Source organism: Macrotis lagotis, chromosome 2 (genome assembly GCF_037893015.1).
Source record: "Macrotis lagotis isolate mMagLag1 chromosome 2, bilby.v1.9.chrom.fasta, whole genome shotgun sequence".
NCBI lineage: Eukaryota > Metazoa > Chordata > Mammalia > Peramelemorphia > Peramelidae > Macrotis > Macrotis lagotis.
The window spans coordinates 119,493,639-119,519,199 of record NC_133659.1 but is presented as its reverse complement, the minus strand read 5'-3'; the positions used below and the strand labels follow the sequence as shown (position 1 = coordinate 119,519,199).

The window sequence follows — 25,561 nt, the reverse complement described above, 5'->3', positions numbered from 1 at the left end:
GTATACCTACAGAAAATTTGATATTATTGGAGAAAGATTTCATGAGAATAAGGAGCTCTTTAATATAACTTGATATGATCCAAAGCTATTAAGTGATTAGTTCAATGTTTTAGTCTGGCTCCTTTTTAATTTGGGAGTCATGCTGGGTATGATTTAGGAAAGGCAAAAATGTATTTAAGGCTGGGCAAGACCAAAATAAGCTTTAACTATCCTGCTGAAAGATACCATATTTTATATCAATTACTTGTTGACAATATTGTGTTGGTGGTGTATTTTAGAGTTTTCCAAATGGGCATCAACTACTTTAGTATTCTCATAACTTAGATCTATTTTTATATTTGCAATACATGATTGAGAAATGAGTATGAGAATAATCAAAGGTTTTCAATAATTACTAATGAAAATATAATGTTACAGTTTTTTTGAGGCTATTAAATAGTTACTATATTGATAATAAATCATTCTTTACATGCTTGAGATTATTTGGCACATGTTTTTTGTTTCTAAGACAATATACAGAGTTCTTTAGAGAGTTTATAAATTTGGTTTTTTAGTGACAAGTTGCAAATATTTTGCATAAGAACATGTAATGTCTATGTTTGGAAAGATCATGGGTGATCTCATATTTTAAGTGATATTCTCTGTTAAGAAAGAAGAAATCAGATTTATATCTGAGGAGAATTCAGCAAATTCCTTGTTTAATAATTTATGTGTCTCTGTGAAAGTGTTTAAACCAGTAATTTTATTTAGACTTCCCAGTTTTATAGTTTCAGTCATCTCTCTTGACTTAACTATTCTGCTATTCACTATATTAATAGTGTATGAACTTTCAGTTTCTTTATTTTTAATTCAGTGACTACTATATATTTTCCACATCATTTTTCTTAGCAAATTTTTCCCAGGCCTGTGTCTTTTTTTTTTTCTGGAGTTTCTGTAACTAATTTTTTGATTGAGGTTCAGCTATTTATTTTGGCATGTGTGATACTTTTGATTCCTTGTATCACCTTAACCTTTTGACTTTTACTTTCTCTTGCAGATTAAGGGTATCTGCGATGTCTGTTCTTGTTTTCTGCTTATCTTTTGGTTGCCTTTAAATAATATAATGTTCAAATTTAATTTAGTATCTGAAATACTGATATAATTTTATATCACCTTGCTGCAGATTTCTCTTAGTTTTCTTAAATTGCCTCTGCCATGATGGTGTTTGGTACCTGTCCTTAAAACTTTTCTTGATGACTTCTGTCATCTTTCTGTGATTTTTATTTTGTAGTAGCTTCTGAAAATGCTGCTCTGTGGAGGTTCTGAAATATTTAAATTTTTTTCTGTCAAATATTGTGAGATAATATTTTATTTGTGATAGTTATAGCAAGAACTTTTTTTTATAAAAAAAATCAGTTTGATTATAATTGGTTTGCTAGATGACTTTTTAGAATTCCAGTCCAAGTATACCCATCTCCTTTTTAAAATTATTTGAAATATTGATCCTGTTTTTCTCATCTATATTGTTATTAGGCATACTTTTTGGAATTTGCATTGTTAAGATTTTCAAACACTTTAGGATCTTTTCAGTTTTGAATAACTTATTTTATTGTCTTTTTTGTCTAATTAAAGTTTAGGAATAAATTATTGTTATTGCTGCTGTTAATTTTTATTATAACAATTGAATCATATAGAATTTTGCTTTTTACAAAGTAGTTTTCCCCAAGATTATCTTATAAAATGATAGTACACTATTACTCCAATTTTAATGGTAAGGAAGCTGAAGCTCAGAAAAGTTGTGACTTGTCAACACAGCTGCTAAATAGAAGAAATGAGGCTTGAATCTTCATTGTGGAAGTCCAGTTCTCGTGTTTTATTCTTCAAATCATGATGACTCACCCCTGATAAATAAATTCAGGTTCTGTTTGAGTACCTCTATTATGAGACTCTACCCACTTTATAAGGCAGCACATTCCATATTTGAGCAATTTTACTTACCATAAATGTCTAGGCTAATTTCTATTTTATTTTTCCAAGGCTATGTGTGTGATAGAAATTAGAAAATTTGTTCCCCATCAGTGTTAGCCTATGCCTCATGTACTTTCATTTCTGAAGTTCTTATTAACTGAAATCTTACTGTACCTGTATTCTTTGAATCTGATTCAAAGTACTACATCTGTTTCAAAGTCCCTTATCATGAAGCCCCATCATAATTACTCTGTTTTTCTCTTATTCTACTCTGCTTAGGTAAGATTAATTTCTATGCTGCCCCAGGCTTTCTCTTTCTTGATCTTTTTATATTATTTGAACCATATCCTTTATCTTTTAAAGTACATCCAATTACTCCTAACCCATGCCTCCATCCCAACCCCCTTGTCACTATTTACTACCAAGGTTATCAAAAGTAAGAAAGCCAGTACCTATATATACCTATATTGATAACTTTTCAGAATATCTACTGAGTTTTGTTGCCTAGATTAAAATCTTTGAAAGATGAGGATTTTGTTTTACTTTGCTTTTAAACCTGCCCTTCCCTTTCCAATTTAGATAAATTTGTTGAAAAAAAGGAAACAACTTTGGTCATCCTAGTCTTAAAAAAATTCTGTCAATTGATGAAATAATGACCATATGATGGAAAATTGCTACAATGTACTATTTTAAATGAGAATATTTTCAAAAAAAAATGAATAATAGGAAGCTGATATCTAAATAACAGTAGTAAAACCCTGAAAACTACATGCTATCATCTAAATTCAGTGAGGTAAGAGATGAATTTGAAGCTTACCCAAATAGTTTAGATACATAATATTATAATGTAAACTGAGTTAAAAGAGAAATTACTCAAGACTATTCTCAAGAATTGAATGTTCCTAGTGGAGGTTGAAAGAATGCCTTATCCCAATAATGGCATATGGCATAGCTCTCTGCTTTGCTTTGGTAGGTGCCCATCAACTTAAATGGGGTGAGGGGGAGATTCTAACTTCTATTTATTAGCAGTTATATTAAAATTAGAACAACAAGGCAGGAAGAGAGGGTAGTGGCTGGAATACTGTTTCTGAAGTCAGGAAGATGAGTTCTAATCTCTATCTCAATTTCTTCATCTATAAAATGGAGATAATAATTGAGTTTTTCTCCCAGTATAATCATGTATATCAAATGAGATAGTATTTATAAAGTGCTTTACAAAACTTTGAAGCCTCATATAGCTGTTAGTCATCCTTAGCACAATACAATATAATATGATTAATATAATTTATTAATAAACTGATTACCTGAAATCTCATCAGCATGCAGAATGACTTAGGTTTTGATACTCTTTATCTCAATTGGAGAGCTGGTGTAGTACTAAAAATCTTCCCAAAGCCTTTAAAGTAATTCCAGTTTCCATCACTAGCTCTGCTTAATCTTGACTCCAAGGAACACCTTTCCCCTAATCAATCTTACTGAAAGCCCCTGCTGACCATCTCTGACTTGCCCTTTTCAGTTTCCTTTTGTTTCTTGTCTTCTCCTTTAGATTATAAGATTCTTAGAGGGAAGAATTCTTATTTGTATCCCCAGAGCTTAGCATCACATAATGAATACTTTAAAAACATTTATTGAACTGAATTGAATTGAATATGGTAGATATGAAAGAAGGCTCCTTTTCTCTTTATTAAAGAGATAGTAAAAAAAAAGAGAAACACTGTTCAAAGTGTTCATGAAGATCACAACTTAGAAAACCACATTTTAATATTATCTATGTTCTATTGTATTTTTATTTTTTTAAAAAAATATTTCTCAAGTACATTTTAATTGGACTTGACAGCACTTGGGAGTGTTGCCAACTATCACTGAGCCTTAGTGCCCTATTTAAATTCAGTATATAGGGAGAGGAGATTGTTGAAGTTTTTTAAGATGAATTTTCCTCACTATTTTGCTCATAGATTTAGACCAGATTTCTATTCTCTCCACTCCCTCAAAATATCAAACTTAAAATGGCAGGTATCTGAATGAATCATATGAAATCTAAAAATACTGGTATTTTAAGTTTTAATTTTGTTTTTTCTGTACTTCTTGTTTATTTTTATTTTTTAATTTTTTTGGGCAAGGTAGTGGGGTTAAGTGACTTGCCCAAGATCAAACAACCAGGTAATTATTAAGTGTCTGAGGCTGGATTTGAACTCAGGTTATCCTGTCTCTAGGGCCAGGGCTCTATCCATTGCACACCTAGCTGCCTCTCTTATTTTTTATTTTTAAATTATTTTTTTAATAGCACACATTTGCCCTTTCTCTTTCTATCACTGCCAATTCAGACTGAAAAATAAAATAAAATCTCTGATCAAAATATATAGTTGAGAAAAAAAGATACACATTGTGTCTAAAAGAAAAGTATGTGTGCATGTGTGTGGGTGCAGCTAGTTGGTACAATGGATAGAGCACTTGCCCTGGAGTCAGGAGGACGTGAGTTCAAATTTTCCTTTAGACACTTAATTCTTACTTAGTTGTATGTCACTTAACCTCATTGTCTTGAAAAAATTAAAAAATAAAATGTGTGTATGTAAATTTCTCATTCTGCATCGAGTTATCTCTTTATCAGGAACATGATTTATTATGAGTCCTCTCAAATCATGCTTAGCTATTTTACTGATCAGAGATTCTGTTTCTTCCAAAATTGTCTTTACAAGATTGTAGTCCTTGTATAACTTATTCTATTGCTTCTGTTCAATTCATTCTATATCAGTTCATATAAATTCTCTCAGGATCCTCTAAAATCATGACTTTCATCATTTCTTTCTCCACAATAGTATTCCCTCACATGCAATATGCCATAATTTGCCCAATCATTTCCCAATTATTGGACACTCCCTCAGCTTCCAACTCTTTGCCACCTCAACAAATGCTTTAAAATGTTCTAAATGTAGAAACCTCTCCCTCAGTCCTGTAAGTTCTTTATCTGGTTTGGGCTTTCCCACAGAAAACTATTGAACTGAACCATTATTAGCCAGCTGGGAAACTGTTGGTTCAGACAGCACTGTAGTCTTTATTTTGGTCTGGGATTACTGGCCTGATTAATCCTCATAGACTTCAGATTGACTAAAAGTTGCAAGGTCTCAGTTCTCTTGTCCTATTATTGGGGTAGGAGCCCTATTGTTGAGATTTGCTTCTGAACATTCTTCTCAGGGTCAGTGGTTTCTCCTCACCCTTGGGTGTGAGTCTGCCCTGAATATTATCTGAATAATAGGTAACAGAGCTCCTTTTTATTTATTGAATTTTTAAATATTTATTTTTTTATCCATATGCACATGTATATATTTTTAAGTTACAAAATTTCCTTTCACCCTCCCTTCCTACTCCCCTCCCCTCAGTGACAGTCAGGTTAGCACTATTCATAAATATTTTTGATAAACATGTTTACAGATTAGTCATTTTTGATATGAGAAATTATGATTAAGGGAAAGAGATACATGAGATAATTTTTATAAAGTGCTCATCAGATTCTGAAGGATAGTTTTTTGTTTTGATTTGTTTTTTTTCCCCCACTGGATGGGGATAACATTGTCAATAGGTAGTCTAATATGGTTGTCCTAGTTCTTTGAACTGCTGAAAGGAGCTTCCATCAAGGTTGATATCTCTTAATGTTAATGTGCACAATTTTCTCTTGGTTCTGCACCCTTCACTGGGCATTCTGGAAGTCATTCCATACTTCTCTAGAGTCCAACAATTTATAGTTTCTTATAGAACAATAATATTCCATAGTATTCATGTACCATAATTTTTTTAGTCATTCCCCAATTAATGGGCATCCCCTCATCCAATTCTTTGCCGCTCCAAAAAGAGCTGCTATGAACATTTTGCAATATGTAGGACTTATATCATTTTGTATAATTTCTTCTGGATATAGACCTAGAAATTGGGTTTTGGGATTGCTGGGTCAAAGGGTATGAACAATTTTATTGCTCTTTGGGCATAGTTCCATATTACTCTCCAAAATGGTTGGATCCCTTCACAACTCCACCAGCAATGCATCAATGTCCTAATAGTCCCACAACCTCTCCAACATTGATCATTTTTCCTTTTTCTCATATTGACCAATCTCATAGGTGTGAGATGATACCTCAATTTTGTTTTAATTTGTTTTAATTTGTATTAATTTGCATTTCTCTAATCAATAATGATATGGAACATTTTTTCATATTATGTATAGCTTTAATTTCTTCATTTGAAAACTGTCACTTCATATCCTTTGATTATTTATCAATTGGGGAATGACTTGGAATCTTATAAATTTGATGATATTCTCTATATAGTTTAGAAATGAGACCTTTATCAGAAATCCTAGTTGTGAAGATTGCTTCTCAGCTTTCTGCTTTCCTTTTAATTTTGACAACATTGATTTTATTAGTACAAAAATTTTTTAATTTAATAGAGTGAAAGTTTTGCGATTTATAATGATCTCTATTTCTTGTTTGGCCATAAATCTGTCCCCTTTCCATAGATCTGATAGAGAGAGTATTTCTGGTCTATTAATTTTTCTATGGTGTCACTCTTAATGTGTAAATCTTGTTAATTTTAACTTTAATTTAACACTTAATTTTAATCTTATTTTGGTAGAAGGTATGAGATATGGGTCTATGCCTAGTTTTTGTTATACTATTTTTCAGTTTTCCCAACAATTTTTATCAGATGGTGAGTTCTTATCCCAGAAGCTAATGTTTTAGGGTTTGTCAAACAATAGATTACTGTAGTCATTTACTGTTTCTTTTTTTTTTTTTTGAACCTATTCTAATCCACTGATCCTTTACTCTGTTTCTTTACTAGTACCATGCAGTTTTGATGGCTGCCACTTTATAGTATAGTTTTAGATCTGGTAGAACTACCTTTACATTTTTTTTCATCAGTTCCCTTGCTATTCATGACCTTTTGTTGCTCCAGATGAATTTTGTTACTATTTTTCTAGCTCAGTCAAGTTATTATTTGGTAGTTTGATTGGTATGGCATTGAAAAAGTAATTTAATTTGGGTAGAATTGCCATTTTTATTATATTAGCTTCACCTAATCATGAGAAATTGACATTCTCCCAGTTATTTAGATTTGATTTTATTTGGGTGAGAAGAACTTCATAATTTTGGTAATATAATTTCTGGGTTTGTCTTGGGAAGAAGAATCCCAAGTATTTAATGTTGACTATAATTTAATTGGAATTTCTCTTTCTATTGTTCTTGGGCTTTGTTGTTCATACATAGAAATGCTGATGATTTGTATGGGTTTATTTTATATCCTGCTACATTGCTGCATTTGCTAATTGTTTCAAGGAGTTTTTAGATGATTTTCTTGAGTTCTCTAAGTATACTATTATATCATCTGCAAAGAATGAAAACTTTTCTTCCTCATTGTCAATTTTGATTCTCTCAATTTCCTTTTCTTCTCTTATTGCTATAGCTAGCATTTCTATTACTATATTGATTAGTAATGGTGATAATGGGCATCCTTATTTCACTCCTGATTTTATTGGAAATTCTCTGAGTTTATTCCCATAACATATAATATTTGTTGAGGGTTTTAGATAGATAACATTTATTATTTTAAGGAATACTCCATTTATTCCTAAACTTTCTTGTGTTTTTAATAGGAATTGATATATTTTATCAAAGGCTTTTTTTCAGCATCTGTTGAGATAATCAGATGATTTCTATTGGTTTTGCTATTGGTATGTTCAATTATGTTGAGTGTTTTCCTAATATTGAACCATCCTTGCCTATCTACTATAAATTCTACCTGACATTGTAATAACTTCTGTAGTCTTATTGTTAAAATTGTATTTCATTTCAATTATTTATTTATTTATCTATTTATTTATTTATTTGATTTAAGATTTTTGCATCAATATTCATTAGGGAAATTGGTTTATAAATTTTTTGTCAATTTTGGTTCCTCCTGGTTTATATATTAGCACTATGTTGGCATCATAAAAGAAGTTTGGCAGAACTCCTTCTCCTATTTTTAAAATTAGTTTCTATAGAATAGGAGTTAATTGTTCCTTAAATGTTTGATAGAAATCACTTTGTAAATTTGTCTGGACCTGGAGACTTTTTTCTTAGGTAATTTTCTATTCCTATTAAGTTTTCTCCAGAGGTCTAGCATATCTAAGTTTTCTAAGATTTCATTCATCTTCTTAACTTGCTTCTTGTTATTTTGTGATTAGATTTATCTAGTTCTGAGAGAAGTTTTGCTGTCTATGTTTCCATGAAATTCATTCATCTTTTCCTCTAGGAATTTGGATGCTATATATCACTAGGTGCATACATGTTTAGCAATGATATAGCTTTATTACCAATGACACCTTTTAAGAAGATGTAGTTTCCTTCCTTATCCCTTTTAATGAGATTGATTTTTGTTTTTACTTTATCTGCAATCAGGATTGCTACCCTAGATTTTTTTTTTTTTACTTCAGCTAAGGCATAATATATTTTACTCCAAACTTTTGCCTTTACCCTGTGTGTATCTCTCTGTTTCAAATGTCTTTCTCTAAACAACATATTGTAGGATTCTGGTTTTTAATCTATTCTTCTATCTACTTCTGTTTCATGTGACAGTTCATCCTATACGCCATTTCCAGTTAAGATTACTAATTGTTTATTTCCCTCCATACAATCTTTCTCCATTTATATTTTTCTCTTTCCTTTTTTCTTATTCCTCCTCACCAAAATTTTACTATCTTTCCCCTTTGATTTTTCTTTTAAAATTTACCTTTCAGTTTATTTTCACTTATTTTCTTACCTTTCTGTTTGAGTCCCTTCTTCCTGTTCTCCATCCCTCCATTCCCTGTAGATTAGTGTAGATTTTGAAACGCAAGTAGAACTGTATCTTATTCCTTTTCTGGGATAAATCTATTTGTAAAGACTTTATTCAGCATCCACATTCTCCCTTTTCCTCTAAAATTATAAATACTGGTCTTATTTATCACTCTAGTACTATTAATCAGGTATCATCAATCACAGTTTGATTATTTGATTGTCTGATAAGCTCATATTGTTATCAAGTTATCATCACAGATTATTTGCTTGATAAGCAGCATTGTCTCAGATTATATCAAATTATAACTATATTCATTTTTTCTCCACCACCTTTCAAGTACTCTCGAAGTATACACAGTCTTTTTCATGAGCCAAGGTATCATCTAAAGCCATATCATTTCTTGAACTATTTGTGCCCCCTCCCCCAGGGTCTATTTTCTCTCACACTACCCCCCCCTCCCCACCCAGAGTATTTAACCCCTTTTTATGTGAAGTGCTTTAAGTCAAACCCTGAGGTGTTTAACTGCCAGTATCTTAAACATCTCTAAGTACTGGGAAGCTCTGGCAGTCTCACCTGAGAATTTTACATATAATTGTAAGTTACAAAGACATGGAATCAGGATTGCCCAGCTTATGATGCCCTTACTGAACAAGGTAGTAAACTTTGTCAGCATAGTAGACATTTTTATTATAAAATTTATTTATTTATTTTCATCTGTCAGCACAGTAGAATTAATGTGGGTTAAAGGATTATGAGACACTTAAATTTAAAATCAGCACCCCTAATTTTCATCAGTGCCTTTTGATTCAAACATAATGATGTTATCTTGGACCAATTCAATGGAGAAACTATACCCATATCTTTTGAGTTCATTCTCTTCAATTATTTGACCCTTTAATTATCTTAAGAGAAGTAAAGTTCTAAAGAATTATAAATGTTATATCTTCTGTTTTAGGGTTGTATACAATTTAATGATCTTGATCAACATATGTTTTGTTTTGTTTTTCCTTCCCCTTTTCATTTATCTTTTTTATGCTATTCTTGAGTCACGTATTTGGTAATTGAATTCTCTGCTCAGTTCTGGTCTTTGTGCCAGGAAATTCTGGAAGTCCTCTGTTTTGTTGAACATCCATTTTTTTCCCCTGACAATATGCTGAATTTTGCAGGGTAGTGCATTCTGGTCTGTAATCCCAGGTCCTTTGCTTTCTGATATATGGTATTCCACCTCTGGTCCTTCATTGTTGGGGCTGATAGGTTCTGTGTGGGTTTGATTGTGTTTCATTTGTATTTGAATTGTTTTATAATTGCTGCCTGCAATATTCTCTCCTTTGAGAGTTCTGGTATTTGGCTATAACAGCTCTTGGAGTTTTTATCCTGGGATCTCTTTCTGGAGGGGTTCTGTATATTCTTTCAATGGTTATATTGCTTTCTTGCTCTAGCAGCTTTGCACAGTTATCCCTGATAATTTCCTTCAAGATGTTTTCCAGGTTCTTTTTTTTATCTAGGATTTCTAGTAGTCCAGTGATTCATAGATTGTCTCTTCTGGATATATTTTCCAGGTCATTTGTTTTTTCCAAAAGGTACTTGGCATTTTCTTCAATATTTTCAGCCTTTTTATTTTGTTTCATGGAATCATGTTGTCTCATTGATTCATTGGTTTCTATTTGTTTAATTCCAGTTTTTAGTGTTTTATTTTCTTCAATTAACTTTTGTGTTTCATTTTAAAGGTGTTGAATTCTCTGATCATTTTTTTCATAATTTTCCTGCATGACTCCCATTTCTTTTTCCATTTTTCCACTTCATCTCTTCTTGGTTTTTAAATTCTTTTTTAAACTCTTCGATGAACTTTTGTTTTGGAGTCCAATTTATAGACTGCTTTGATACTGTTTTTTCTTCAGACATGGCATTGTTATCATCTTTGTCTGTAAAGTAGCTTTCCATAGTGAGCACTGCTTTAGCTTTTTTCCTCCCCCCTCAACTTTGTTGCTTTAGGTCTGCTCCTGGGGTATATAGTGTATAGATCCAAGCTATTTTTTTTTGCTGTGGTTGGGGTCTGATCCCTGGCTTGTTGATGGCCAAGATGTTGCCCATGCAGTCCAGGCTTTGTTTTTGCAGAGGTTTATTTCCTTCTTTATGACTAAGTTCTGACTTAGCAAGTGGTTTGTTTCTGACCTAGTCGTTCCTTTTGCCTTGGTGTTCCAAGGGTTTAGACTTTTTTAGGGTTGGGATCCTCCCTGTTAATACTTGTTATCTAGCTGCTGGGACCTCTGCTGTTGTCAAGCTGTTGGGATGTGGATTGCTTTGTGGCTAAGAGCCTCTTGTTGGCTTTCCTGCTCCCCCACTTCCTGGGTTTTACTTTCCCTTTTCCTCCAAAGAGATAGACCTTCACTGAAGATCCTCTACAATGTCTACTGTTTAAAACTTCTTTGAATCTTCTCTTTTTCTTGGTGGGATCTATGGTGTTAATGTCAGAGGAGAGGCTTCATTTATCTTTGGTAGGGAAAAGCTCCGTGGCATGTTAGCTTCACACCACCATCTTGGCTCCATCCCAGAAGTCCTCCGTGACAGAGCTTCTAACTGCTGTCTATTCTGGTACTCTGAACTAGATCAAACTTGCTATGGGGTCTTGAACATATTCTTGCCCTTGGATAATCTCTAGGCACTGGAATGTTCTAAAAGTGCTTCTGTTCAAATTCTGTTCCTAAGGACTACAAAGACCTCTTTGTCCATCTTCCTATACTGACCTGAACTGGACAAATAACTGGTTTTTTCCTTTCCTTGAACACCCCCCCCCCCCACACACACACCTTTCTTTTCCTTTCTTCCCCATCAGGATTTGGTTTTGTATATATATTTTTTGCTGCATTGGAAAAAATTTTGGAAATAAATCTGCTATATTTTCTTCCTGTTCCTCATCTTTTTCAGTTCCAGCAAGTCCTTTGTTTTTCTCATCCTACTCTTTATATAGTACTTTATGTAGTATATATATAGTCTCAGAAAAGCTTCTCACAGTTTTGTCCAGACCTCCTAAAGTTTTGAGGAAAAGTGCTTTATAAATTTAATATGGTAACTCAGGACCCAAAGGTTCCACTTTGGATTACCAGGTTTGATTCTGGGGATATATCCCCACCGAAAAGTACATATTTCTCTTTTGCTAGTTGTCTTCTGTGCTCTGGAGGGTTTTACTCAGGAGAAATTTTCTTTATTTATTATTAATTTATTTATTTTTATCCATTTGCACATGTATGTTTTTAATTTCCTTCCACCCTCCCTTCCCACCCCCCACCCCTCAGCATTGAACAGTCAGATTAGCAATGCACATACATATTTTGATAAATAAATTTACAGATTAGTAATTCTGAGTATGAGGAATTAGGATTAAGGATACATAAGAGATAATTTTTATAAAGTGTTCATCAGATTCAGATTTTTTTTGTGTGTGTATGTTTTGTTTTGTTTCGTTTTTCTTCCTCTGGATAGGGATAATATAGTCCATATCCAGGCTAATACAGTTGACCTAGCTCTTTCTAAACTGCTGAGAGGAACTGCTTCCACCAAGGTTGTTCATCTCACAGTGTCAGTGATGTGTACGTTGTTCTCTTGGTTCAGCTTCCCTTGCTTAGCATCAGATCCCATAAGTCATTCCATGCTTCTCTAGTGTCCGACCATTTATGGTTTCTTATAGAACAATAGTATTCCATAATATGCATGTACCTTAAATTGTTTAGCCATGCTGCAATTGATGGGAAGCCCTTAATTTCCAATTCTTTGCCACTACTAAGAGAGCTGCTACGATTATTTTGGAACATGTAGGATTTTTCTTTTTTTTTCATCAGGAGAAATTTTCAACAAGAAACTTTTTCCAAGTGTCAGTCAATAGTATAGTTGCCAGCTCCCACACAGACACTGAATGAACATTGTGGGTAATGTGTATGGAACAACTATTCCACCCACCCAGAAAATGCCTATGCAAAAAGGACTCAGGAGAAACCTGTGCCCAAACAGAGAGATATTCCTTAGTCACATATTGGATTCTTTCAGGTGGCAAAGATATTTTGTGAACTGCTGATGGCTGAGTGACCTTCACTACCCTAACAATTCATAGAAACAATAGGAATCATTGCTAAATCTCAGATCTCCTGGCTACCTCTTCCACAGTGTTTGGTCTGTCCTCAGTCCTCCAATTGTAGGGACTGTGTTGGCATTCTTCTTCCTTCTTTATAATGTACAAGAAGTCGTCTCTGTCTGGAGAAACTTGTACTTAAACTCTCAAATTTGAGCCCCTTCATGGTTGGGATTATTTGAGATAGTTCCTAAAGTTGGGAAAGTCTATTCATTCTTGGTGGGGGGGGGGTGGGGGCTCTCTGCTCTTTGGTCACAATGTAAATATATAACTACTGCCATGTACCTCTGAATGATGACCTTCAATACACTAGGTGGTGCATTTGATAGAGCATTGGTCTTGGATTCAGGAGGTTGGGAGTTCGAAAATGACCTCAGACACTTGACACTTACTAGCTGTGTGACCTTGGGCAAGTCACTTAACCCTGATTGTCTGGCATCCAGGGTCATCTCCAGTCATCTTGATTCACATCTGGCCATTGGACCCAGATGACTCTGGAGGAGAAAGTGAGGCTGGTGACTTAGCACAGCATCCTCCTCAATCAAATCCAATTGATATGCTTGTCATGGCATCTCCTCCCCAATGTCATGATCTTCTTTGAGAATGAGGGACAAATATTATCTGCTCCTGCACCTTGAGCATGTGAAGTCTATTCTCAGTACAATCCAAGCACAGACTCTGTGCTTAAGCCTTCACTAGTTATGAAGATCAGGGTCTCTCTTTGAGCTAATGTATAGCAATTTACTCCAATATTTAAATGACAATAGCTAGTCTAGTTACACTTACATGAATACTCACTGCTTTTACAATAGAATACATAGGGAATGTTTTTAAGAGAACTGGGAAGAGGATAATGGGCAACATGAACAATACAATTAAGTTGCAAGTAAAAGACAATGAACTGAATTCTATAATTTGTTGTAACATCATTCAAAAAGTGGTTTGTTCCATCATGTAACCCATTGTCTGTGTTTGTAGTATCAGTTTTTCCTATTTTGATACTATTTCCTTTATTGTTATCATCAGTGATTTTTTTTTTTATTTTTCCTCTCAATTGGATAGCTACATGGCAGAGTGAATAGGGTCTTAGACCTCTTCTGGTCAGGAAGACTTGAGTTCAAATCTGGTCTTAGATATATTCTAACTACCTGATCAAGTCACTTAACCTCTAACTCCTCATCTGTAAAATAGGAATAATAATATCACTTACTTCCCAGGGTTGTTGTGAAGATCAAATGAGATAATATTTATAAGGGGTTTTGCAAACCTTAAAGGAATATATAAATGCTGGCTCTTCAATTAAGATATTCATAGTGTCCTCAGACATTACTTTTTTTTCCTGGAAGGCAAAGACAGTTTTTGATGCTTAGTTCAGTTCCGTTTTGCTTTGCTCTGTACCACTCCCCTTTGGCTCGTGGCAAACTTTTAGACATGTTGAAATTAGCCTAAGCCAGAAGGAAGAATGATTGTTTGACTCACACCCCTACTGTGTAAGTAATATTTTATGACCATGTGGTATTCCCCATGAAGGGAACCTAGTCTCCCAGACTTGGAGTCTAAGAGTTGTCTTTGACTTCTCACTCTCTTACCCCTCCTATCAAATCCCTTGTCATGGCTTACTGATCTTTGTCACATACCTCTAATTTATCTCCTTCTCTCTGACACTTTCACTGTCCTGGTACAAGTCTTTATCACTTCAGGTCTGGAGTATTGAAATAGTTTGCTCACTGTCCCATCCTAGTCCATCCTCCACCGTACTCTCAAAATGATCTTCCTAAAGTGCAGACCTGACCATATCATCTCTCTACTACTCAGTAAACTTCAGTGATTCCTTATTGCTTTTAGAACCCAAAATAAAGTCCTCTGTTTGACTTTTACAGCTTTTTATAATCTGGGGTTTTTAACTTCTTACTTTAACTTCTTACTCTCCTCCACACATTCTGAAATCCAGTAATACTGACTTCCTTGTTTTTGCTCACATAAGACATTCCATCTATATTGAATGTGCCCTCTGCCTGAAATTCTCTTCCTTCTCCTCTCTGCCTTGTTGCCTTCCTCTAGGCTCAGCTAAAATTCCATCTTCTACAAGAATCCTTTCCTGATCCCCCTTAATTTGAATGCTTTCATTCCATTGATTATTTCCAATTTATCCCTTATGTAGCTTGTTTATACATAATTGCTTGCATGTTGTCTTTGGTGAGCTTCTAGCAAGCAAGGATTATCATTTGCCTTTCTTTGAACTCAGTCCTGAGCCTGGAACATAGTAGGAAATGACTAAATATTGATTGACATGAAAGGGGAATTTGGGACTAAATAAATATGCAATATGATGATAAATATAACAAGGTGATTAAAGATTAGTTTCATCAATTGGTCAAACAGTGTTTCTTAAGTCCTTACTATTGGTCAGATACCATTGGGATATAAAGAAAGGCAAAAATCAGTTCCTGCTCTTAAAGAACTCATATTTGAGGGGGAGATAAGATGGAAATAACTCAGTGTATATACAAGATATATACAGAGCAGATGAAGGCAACCTGAAAGGGCCACTTTCAAATCAGTACTCATTTCTGACCTGATAGTTGGAAGGAAGCCTCTTGATATGAAATACTAAAATGGTTATAAAAGCAATTCATTTTTTCTTGGGCCAAGAAAGCGGCAACATCTCACTCAGATTCACAGTCTTGTGGGGATTAGGAAAAGGAAGATGTTAGCTGTGTGTTCCTTATTTGATGGATAAATAAAGTGATACTTATAGTTTCCTGGGCTGACAGACTTCCAACCTTCAAAAGAATAAATATTTGCTAGTACCATTTTTTCAACCAAAGTAAAAGGGCATGTCACTCCCTCACTGGATGAACAGTAACTACTCATACCGTTATTATCTTGCATGCCTTAGGGCATAGAGCAAACCCTTCAAGGAAGGGTCATTGTGAAGACCTTTCTTTCAGTTCCAGAATTTTTTTTTTAAAGAATAAGACAATTCAAAATGCCTTGCATGATACTGTACTGTGAGAGTGGTTAAAGTGATGCATAGTCTTCCTTTGGCCTGAAAATTTTTCCCTTCGTTTAGTTTATCAGAAATATTTTAATAAGTTTTTCCTCAGTACTGGGTATTGGAGCTGAAAAAAAATCTAATAAGACATAGAATGGCTGGATGATAAGTACTTATGGTAAATCATGTATTTCTTTTAAGTATATAAAACTTAGATATAAGCCATTTATTATTTAATGGAATATAAAGACTCAGTATCCCATCTTCTTCTTTTGTTCCAGGTTTCATCAGAGGTAATTCATGCATAGTAAAAATGAGAGTTTTAACTCAGCTTTGTTTGTATGACAAGTCTTAGTTTCTACTTAAGGCAGCTGCTCAGAATCTTAAAGACATCTACTGAATATTGGCAGGGAGTTTGAGTGCTGGATGGTATGCAGAAATGATTTCCTATATATCCATGCACATGTCAAGTGTTTGAGTGATAGCACTTCTGACTTTGGGTCAGTAGTGAGTTCACATCTCTTACCAGCCCCTTGGCTTACTTCCTGAGAATATAAGGGTGAATTCAACATCCATCATTTTCATCCTTTCTTTATGCTCTGTCTGAGATCTGTGAGTGTTTTCTCTAGTCCCATACTTTTTAAATGGAAGAGAAAAAACTGGAGGGGATTTGGATAAAGATTAAAAAGGATTATTCTAAAATAATTGTAAGGGAAAATGGGGGAAAGATAAAGGAATTATGAACAAAAAAATCATAGATTTCAAACTAGAAAGGTTCTTTGTAACTGTCAAGTTCAATTCCTTTATTTTACAGATGAGTCAGAATCATCAACACAAATTTATTTAACTCCTACTATGTTCCAGTTGGGCAGCTAGGTGGTACAGTGGGGTCAGGAAAACTCATTTCCTGAGTTCAAATCTGATCTTGGATATTAGCTGTGTTACTCTGGGCAAGTCACTTCACCCTGTTTGTCTCAGTATTCTCAGCTGTAAAATGACCTGCAGAAGGAAATGGCAAACCATTGTTGTATCTTTGTCTAGAAATGCAGTCATAAACTGGATAACAACTTCATGCCAGTTGCTGTACTAAGTGCTGAGGATACAAAGAAATGAAAAAAAAATAGTTCCTTCCTCAAGGAGCTCACAGTCTTTTTTTTTTTTAAGAAAGATTTTATTTATTTTGAGTTTTGCAATTTTCCCCTCATTCTTGCTTCCCTCCCCCCACCCCACAGAAGACATTCTGTTGGTCTTCACATTGTTTCCATGGTATACACTGATCTCAGTTGAATATGATAAAAGAGAAATCATATCCTTAAGGAAGAAATATAAAGTATGAGATAGCAAAATTACATAATAAGATAACATTTTGTTTTTCTAATTTGAAGGTAATAGTCTTTGGTCTTTGTTCAAACTCCACAATTCTTTCTCCAGGTACAGATGGTATTCTCCAATGCAGATAGCCCCAAATTGTCCCTGGTTGTAGCACTGATGGAATGAGCAAGGAGCTCACAATCTGATAGGAGAGATAACATGGAAACAAAAATGTAAAAGCTAAATATACCTAGGATAAATGGGAAATAGTTGTAGAGGGAAGGCATTAACATTTATAAAGAAGTTAAAAGTTTTCAATTAGAAGACAGAATTTTAGTTTGTTCTTGAAAAAAAGTCAGGAAAGACTGAAGGAAAAGGTGAGGAAAGAGAATTTTAGATGAAATGGGAGATGGAATGTCTTTGCAAGGAAAATGAAGGAGACTAGATAGAGTCATTGGATCTTAGAATGATCAACTGGATGAGGAAAATAAAGCCTTTAGGTTAAATGACTTGATAAAGAAACTAAGTGGTGGAGGCTATACATACACCATACTAGGCTCTTTGCAAATAAATATTTTATTTGATCCTCATGACAGTCCTAAGAGGGGGTACTATTATTATCCCCATTTTAAAGCTGAGAAGGCAAACAAGTAAAGTGACTTGCCCAGTGTCACACAGTTGGTAAGTGTTTGAGGTCAGATGTGAACTCTGATCTTTTTGACTGCACGTCTTTCCATTGGGCCATCTAGCTGCCTTAAAAAGAGCTACCAATTTGTGGTTTACCTTTATTAGGATTTCATCCTTTATGAGGTAGAGGAAAGGACAAAGGGAATTACTATTCTGGATCTGTTTAAGCACACATACATAAATGTATATATGCAGTATATAATGTTTGAGTATATAAATACTTATAAACTGTCTTTAGTTCTTCCATTGTCCTTTAAATTTTGTGTCATAGGGTCCTTCTTACTTTGTAAACAATAAATACTTAAAACGATATTTATTGAATGATTGAAATAATGTCTAATTTGTTATACATATACATATGTATATATAAATGCAAATATACTTTAGGGCAAATATCAGAACCTTGCTGCCTTGGTATGACCCATAATGCCTAGCATGATGTTTGGTGCATACTTGTTTCAGTTGTATCTGACTCTTTGTGATCCTATTTGGGGTTTTCTTGGCAAAAATACTTGCCAATTCCTTCTCTAGTGGCAATATTATATGTGAGGGAGCTAAGGGTTAAGTGACTTTTCCAGGGTTCCATGACTAGTGTTTGAGACTATATTTGAACTCAGAAAGATGAGTCTTTCTGGTTTCAAGTCCAGTGCTCTATCTACTGTATCACCTGGTTGCTCTCATGGAAACATTGTTCTCCTTCAAGAATGAAGCAAGCCCATGTAATGGCATTTTCTTTATAGTTCAACCTTTAAGCAATCATTGCCTATAAACTGATGAAAGGTAGCTGAATTTGAATGATTACAAAAAGAGCTTCAGTGTGTCTCTAGACCACAACTCATTTTCATGGGGGCATTGCAACATTTATTTCAAAATAGATTTGATTATTTTAATTTCCTGATGTCCACACTGCTCTTCTGTGGGTCTATTTTCCATTGATTCGTACTCTCCTCTGCTTAAGCAGAAGAGACTATGGGAGGGTGGTAAAGGAAGCATATTTCTCCTTTGTAACATACTTCTAAACCAGAAAGGACCAATAGAGTTCTTTCTAGAGACCTAAAGGTGACCTAATCAAAATAGTAGCAAATTAAAAATGAGATGTCAACAGAATGAAGACTAGAGAAAGACCTGACATCTTACTTCTTTCTAAGGTTTCTTTATACTCTTTAAATAGGATATAAAGACTTCCTAGATACTGTGACTGCATTTAAGATAAACCATCCATATTTTTCCACATTTGCCTCTAACTTGCTTAGTGAAGTGAAAGAAGTAGGTAGGGAGGTTTTTTTCTCTAACAAATCAGAAACTCTATCTTGCATATTCCTATCCCCTTTGATATCTGGCAAGGGGATCATCAGAATGAGCTATTGCCAGAAGCAGAACTGCCACCTTAGCCTTCATTATTTGTCGAGCCTGTGCACCCCGATCAGAATTGTAAAGTGGTCCAGAGATACTTAGTGCATGAAATGTGTTTCAAAAATCCAAACCAATTTTTATCTTATTTATATAAAAAGATTTGGGAGGGGGTAGCAGCAATGGGAGGAAAAAAAGTCATAAGATCATCATTAGTCATCTTTTTTTCTTAAGGTTTTAAGAAAAAAGCAAGCATACCTTATCTTCTTAGAACCTGGTATACATGACACTGAATTCTTCTAGTAAGCAAATTTGTGATAAGTTGATAAAAAAAAAAAGGTCCTGAACTCTTGACTATGGATATAATACAGTGGAAGAAGAAAATCAAAAACATGCTTTCTATCTGACTCAAAATAAAGGTGCACTTAAACTTGTAAAAGACAACATTTTTATTTGAATGATATGACAGAACTGTCACAGGAGTGTTACCTGCTATAAAGAAAGCCTAAGAATTATTACCTTTATTAGACCAGTGACACTGAGCTTTCCGCCATACATTTCTAACTTCTGTCCCTCTACAGAGACAATTTTCTTTTCTTAAATAAACTGTCATGGTAGTGTTAATATATTGTTGGCTCTCTCATACTCGGAGAATACTGCTGATATAAAACATGTATATGTTAGATTGGTAATAGTATCTTTAGTGTAGCTGACTAGAACAAATGTGTTTCCCTCATGGCTGTGCTAATGTGATAAAGGAAAATTGGCTGTTCATCAGCTTTTGGCTGGGCAAAGACAGTAGAGATGGAACCACATTCTTTTTTATGCATTAATACCACCGAGAACTTTTCACTAGTTATATTTCATGTGCCTGCATGTTGTACAAAGATGTTGTAAAACATGAGATAATGCTACAAATAACAAAGTGGAAAAGCCTGTATCTTTTATAATGATAACAGTCAAACACCAAATGACAGTAACAGGCTGTAAAAAATGGGATGCAAAAAAAGGCAGAATAACTGTTCCTCCTCATGCAACTTCATGTATGTGACAGTCTTTTTTTGAGAATTAAATAAAATCTAGTGTCTTGGTCAGTGATATTTAAAGAAAGAAAGCAGTGAAAATTAAGAGAGTTTCATTTGGAGTAGGAAAAAAACTACGTTGGATAACTCTGGAGAAAGCTGTTGTTGCCAGTAATTATTTTTCCAAGTCTATAGTTTTTGTTTTTGTCTTTAAGGGGGAAAAGCCCCTCATAATCATCCAAGTTGTGATCTTATAGACAAATTACAAGCTGTTTCTAAAAAGGTGATCAATTTGTCAAGACTTTAGGAACAGTGGGATCATATCTAGGTTGCCCATGTTTGAATTTAAAACAATCAACTATTTAGGTTAAGCCTTGCAGTTGTCTGATATTACACAACCTCTGAAGTCTTTTGTTTGCCCTCTTCAGACTCTTTTGTTCATGGGGACATTGTGATTTCCATTCATATTTCAGTCAAGAAGACTTAGTGCCATAGGAAAGTTAGATAGACCAAAACTGTGTCTATATCATATTAAAATAGCCAGTTAGTTTGGTTAAAAACATTCAACCAATCATTTGGGTATTTTGTGTATACTAGCTGCAGGAACTTTATGGAGAAGATTTTTCCAGCAAATTAATTAGACATTTGAGGTTGTGTATTATTAGGGAACTGTCTTTCCTTTTCATTCACTTTGCACATAAAAGGTACTTAATAAATTCTTGCTATTAGTCACTGACCAAAGGAGTTCTAATTTACCTTTCTTTCCCCTTATGCAATGGAGCTAATTTGTTTTGTTGCTAGCGAAGTCATATATGTGCATAAATTCACATACTTACCTGCATATCTACATGCCTACCTATCTACTTATACATATATAACTATTGAAATCACATTCAGAGGAAACACAATATAGGAAATAGAGACCCAGCTTTGGAATGAGGAAGATCTGGGGTTAAAGTCTTGCCTCTGGCACACAGTAGCTGTTTGAGCATAAATAAATCATTCAACTTTTTAGGACCTGGGAATCTCTAAGAATATTAGCTTCTAGATGGCACAGTGAGAAGAACTTCAGCCCTGAAGTCAGGAAGACCTGAGTTCAAATCTGATCTCATATCTGTACTAACTGTGTGACCTTGGGCTAATCCCTTAATCACTTAATCCCTATTGCCTTTCATCCAGGACTATCTCCAAGTTGTCCAGATTCATATCTGGCCATTGGAAACATGACTCTAGAGGAGAAAGTGAGGCTAATGATTTAGCACAGTACTTTCCCTCAATCAAATCCAATTCACGTGCATGTCATGGCACCATCTCTCTGATGACATGGTTTTCTTTGAAAACGAAGGTCAAATATCATCCAGAATTTGAAGATAGAAATTTGGTTTGGATCTTGTCTCAGATGCTAATAAGCAATTATGCCTCAATTTCCTCATCTGTAAAACTTGGTTAGTAGCAATGTATAATTGTTGTAAAGATCAATGATTGTACTATGTAGAGTATTTTGCAAACATTAAGTGCTGTGTAAGTGTCAGCCATTGGTATTATTACTGTGAGTTGCATATCTTCGTTGAAGGAAAATTTTCTACTGAAATCAGAGATCTAGATAGGTGAAAGAGAGAGAGAGAGAGAGAGAGAGAGAGAGAGAGAGAGAGAGAGAGAGAGAGAAAGGCAGACAGTTCACACTAACTCACTGGAAATAAACAAAACAAGATTAACATTTCAAGAGAGTTTTGTTTTATTTTTGATCTGGATAAACTTGTATAGATAACTCCCTGTTGTGTAAATTCTCTCCACTAAAGTACACTGATAACAACTAGTTTACTTGGGGAGCAAAGAGGTTAAAAGTCTTGCCCAGAATTACAAAGCCATTCAGTCCCAGAGGCAAGATTTAAAATTAGGTGTTCCCGGATCCTTATTCATAATACTACACTGCTTCTACAGAGATATTTTAGATGTATCACTTAAATGGACCAGTATGTTGGATTAATCATACATTTGGTATTCCCCAAACATGTTAGAACTTTTTTGCTGGTGTCCATTTATAGTCTTTAATCTCTTTCCTCAATGTCTAGTTTGTTCTTGGATCCTGATGCAGACAGTGCTGCCAGCCTGTCCTATCCTGGGGACATGGTAGGATGCTGTTAGCATGCCAATGAAAAAGCCTTATTTCTCCAGTCTTCCAAAGTTCATAAGGTCCTCTGACTAACAGGTGACTAGGTGCAAGAAGCCTGTTGGAGACTCCCTGGTTCACTGATGCCTCCCTTGGATAGAATGGTTCTCTGTTCTTGAATGCTCAATTTCAAACTATTTTCCTGGTTTTAGACATGTGTTACCAAATCTTTTCGACCAATTTGAATTTACCTTCTGTGAAACATTGCTTCATTTAATCCATTTTTTTTTTTTTAGGTTTTTGCAAGGCAAATGGGGTTAAGTGGCTTGGCCAAGGCCACACAGCTAGGTAATTATTAAGTGTCTGAGGCCATATTGGAACTCAGGTACTCCTGACTCCAGGGCTGGTGCTCTATTTACTGCGCCACCTAGCTGCCCCTGAATCCAATTTTTTAACCTAATCTAAAGACTCTAATCTTTTGATTTAGTCAATAGAGATGTTCTCACTGAGTTATTCATGCCTAGTAACTAGTTATTTTAAAAATATTGTACACTTTCCTTGACCCCATTTGGGCTTTTCCTGAGAAAGATACAGGTGTGGCTTGCTATTTTCTTTTCCAGATCATTTTACAGAAGAGGAAACAGGCAAGCAGGGTTAAGCTCAGAGTCTCACAGCTAGTAAATGTCTATGTTCAGATCTGAAATCAAATCTTTCTGACTTCAGGTCCAAGATTCTATTCATTTTGCCCCTTACTAAAGCAGAATACTATAGTAAAAAAAAAAAATTGTTATTCTTGGAGTTAGGAATCCCTGATCAGGAATACTTTGGAATTAGGAATCAATGATACCATTTGTCACAATATACCTTCACTATGAATAAGTCATTTAACTTTTTTTTTTACGATATTTTCAAGGCAATGGGGTTAAGTGGCTTGCCCAAGGCCACATGGCTAGGTAATTATTAAGAGTCTCAGGCCAGATTTGAACTCAGGTACTCCTGACTCCAAGGCCAGTGCTCTATCCACTGGGCCACCTAGCCACCCCAGTCATTTAACTTCTATATGCCTCAGAGTATTGACTCTGGAATCAGAGGAATTGAGTTCAAACTACCTTGTGTGACTTTATCAAATTCCTTAAGTTAAGCCTCAATTTCTCTGTCTGTCAAATGAACTATTGGTCTACTTTTCTTCCTCTGATTTCTCTATTGAATTGCAGATGGTTTGGGACTTGCATTAGCAGGGGCAGTTCTGAACTCCAATGAATCCAGAAATCCTTCCATTATTTTATAAATTCAGGCAGTGATGAAAGCTTTTTAGTCACTGAAGCATTTATTAAAGACTATGCAATATGTACCGACATAAAGATAATTAAGGAATGGTTCTGCCCTCAAGAACATTATAATATAATTTGTTACAAGTAATAATATGTTCTAAATGTAAATAATGCCAACGAGCAATATTATTTTTGTGATTTCTCCTTTTAATACTACCACTTTATACATACAACTGATGAATAGTTTTCACAACTTCCCAATTGAACATTCTTTTAACTTGTTCCTTGCAACAACCTTGTGAAATAGCTTGGACAGCTAATCTGATTTGCATTTTATAACTGAGGAAATCGAAACAGAAAATTTTTAAGTGTAATTGAAAAGACAGAAGAGTGGATTTGGAATCCTAAAACCTGCAGAGAAATTTCTTCTTTGTTGCTTATTACTGGGCCCTTTTTTATATAATGGTTCCTTATTATTTGTCCTGGCTCTATCCTGGGTCCTTTTCTCCTCTATTCTCTCTCATTTGAGCAATTTCTATTTATATTCATTCTTATTTCTGCGAAGATGATTCCCGTATTCACATACCCTAGTGTCTTGCCTGAGCTCCAGGCCTGTACCACCCAACTAGTTGGTGTACTTCAAACTAATCACCTACATATCAAACTCACCATGTCAAAAGTTATGATTATCTTCCTCTACTCACTCACCACTCTTTGAAAATTTGGTAATTTTGTTGAATGTTCCACTCCTCCCAAATACCTTGTATTAATTTTGTATATACTCTGTAATTATAATCTATAATTGTACACAATAGGTTGTATATAGTAGCATAAAATATAATGCACATAATGTAAATTTGTGGTTTTTCTAAGTCATTGTGCAGCCTCAGGGTTCCAATTATATTTGAGTTTGACACCATTGATCTAGACTTACCCTTTTTATGGTGATAGATTTTTAAATGATCACTCCACTCTGTTGGGCCTGGTTTTATACTTTCCTAGTATACCCCCCCTTTCCCCCCCATTGCTGTCCTGCCTCCTGTTGTATATTGTCTTCCCTCTTTAGAATATAAGCTCCTTGAGGGAAGGGCCTGTCTTTTTTTTCATTTTTTTTTTTTTTAGCTTTTTGCAAGGCAAATGGGGTTAAGTGGCTTGCCCAAGGCCACACAGCTAGGTAATTATTAAGTGTCTGAGGCCACATTTGAACTCAGGTACTCCTGGGCCTGTCTTTTTATTAACTGTATCACTAGTGCTTATCACAGTGTGCGTGCCTACAGTAGGCACTTCATAAATGCTTATTGGATTACATTGGTTTACTCAACCCATTTCTATGCCTTAATATAATTATAATTACTATAATTATTATCTACAAATATAAAAATTATTTGATAAAACATTTAATCAAAAATAATAGGAAGAATTTACATAGGGCTTTAGGTTTGTGAATCACATTTAAAACTATTACAAGTACCTAGTTAAGAGCCCTTGAGTAAAAGATTTGCAAATTGTCACCTCTGTTTATTAGATGAAGGAAAGAAGATGCAGGGAGGCAGATAGAATGTAAGTACTTGGAGAGCAAGGACTGTGTCTGTCTCCCTCCCTCCTTCCCTCCCATCTTTCTTTCTTCTTCCTTCCTTCCTTCCTTCCTTCCTTCCTTCCTTCCTTCCTTCCTTCCTTCCTTCCTTCCTTCCTTCCTTCCTTCCTTCCTTCCTTCCTTCTTTCCTTCCTTCCTTCTTTCCTTCCTGCCTTTCTTTTTTTTTTGTTTTAGTATCTCCATTGCTAAGCACATAATAGATGCTTAATAAATGATTGCCAGTTGATTATTTGTTCAATATTCCTTTTAGCACAGTTAGCAGTATATCACCTTAAAGTCTCTTTCAGGGATAAATGCTATATTTATGATATTTGTATAGTAAGTGATGGATCTAAGACTAGAAC

The 25,561-nt window shown here is 34.6% G+C and overlaps 1 protein-coding gene across 1 annotated transcript in view; it reads left to right on the top strand.

Moving 5' to 3' along the window:
• USH2A (usherin) overlaps nucleotides 1-25,561 on the top strand; it is a 1,130,853-nt gene that overhangs the window by 60,371 nt on the left and 1,044,921 nt on the right. The window lies entirely within an intron of this gene.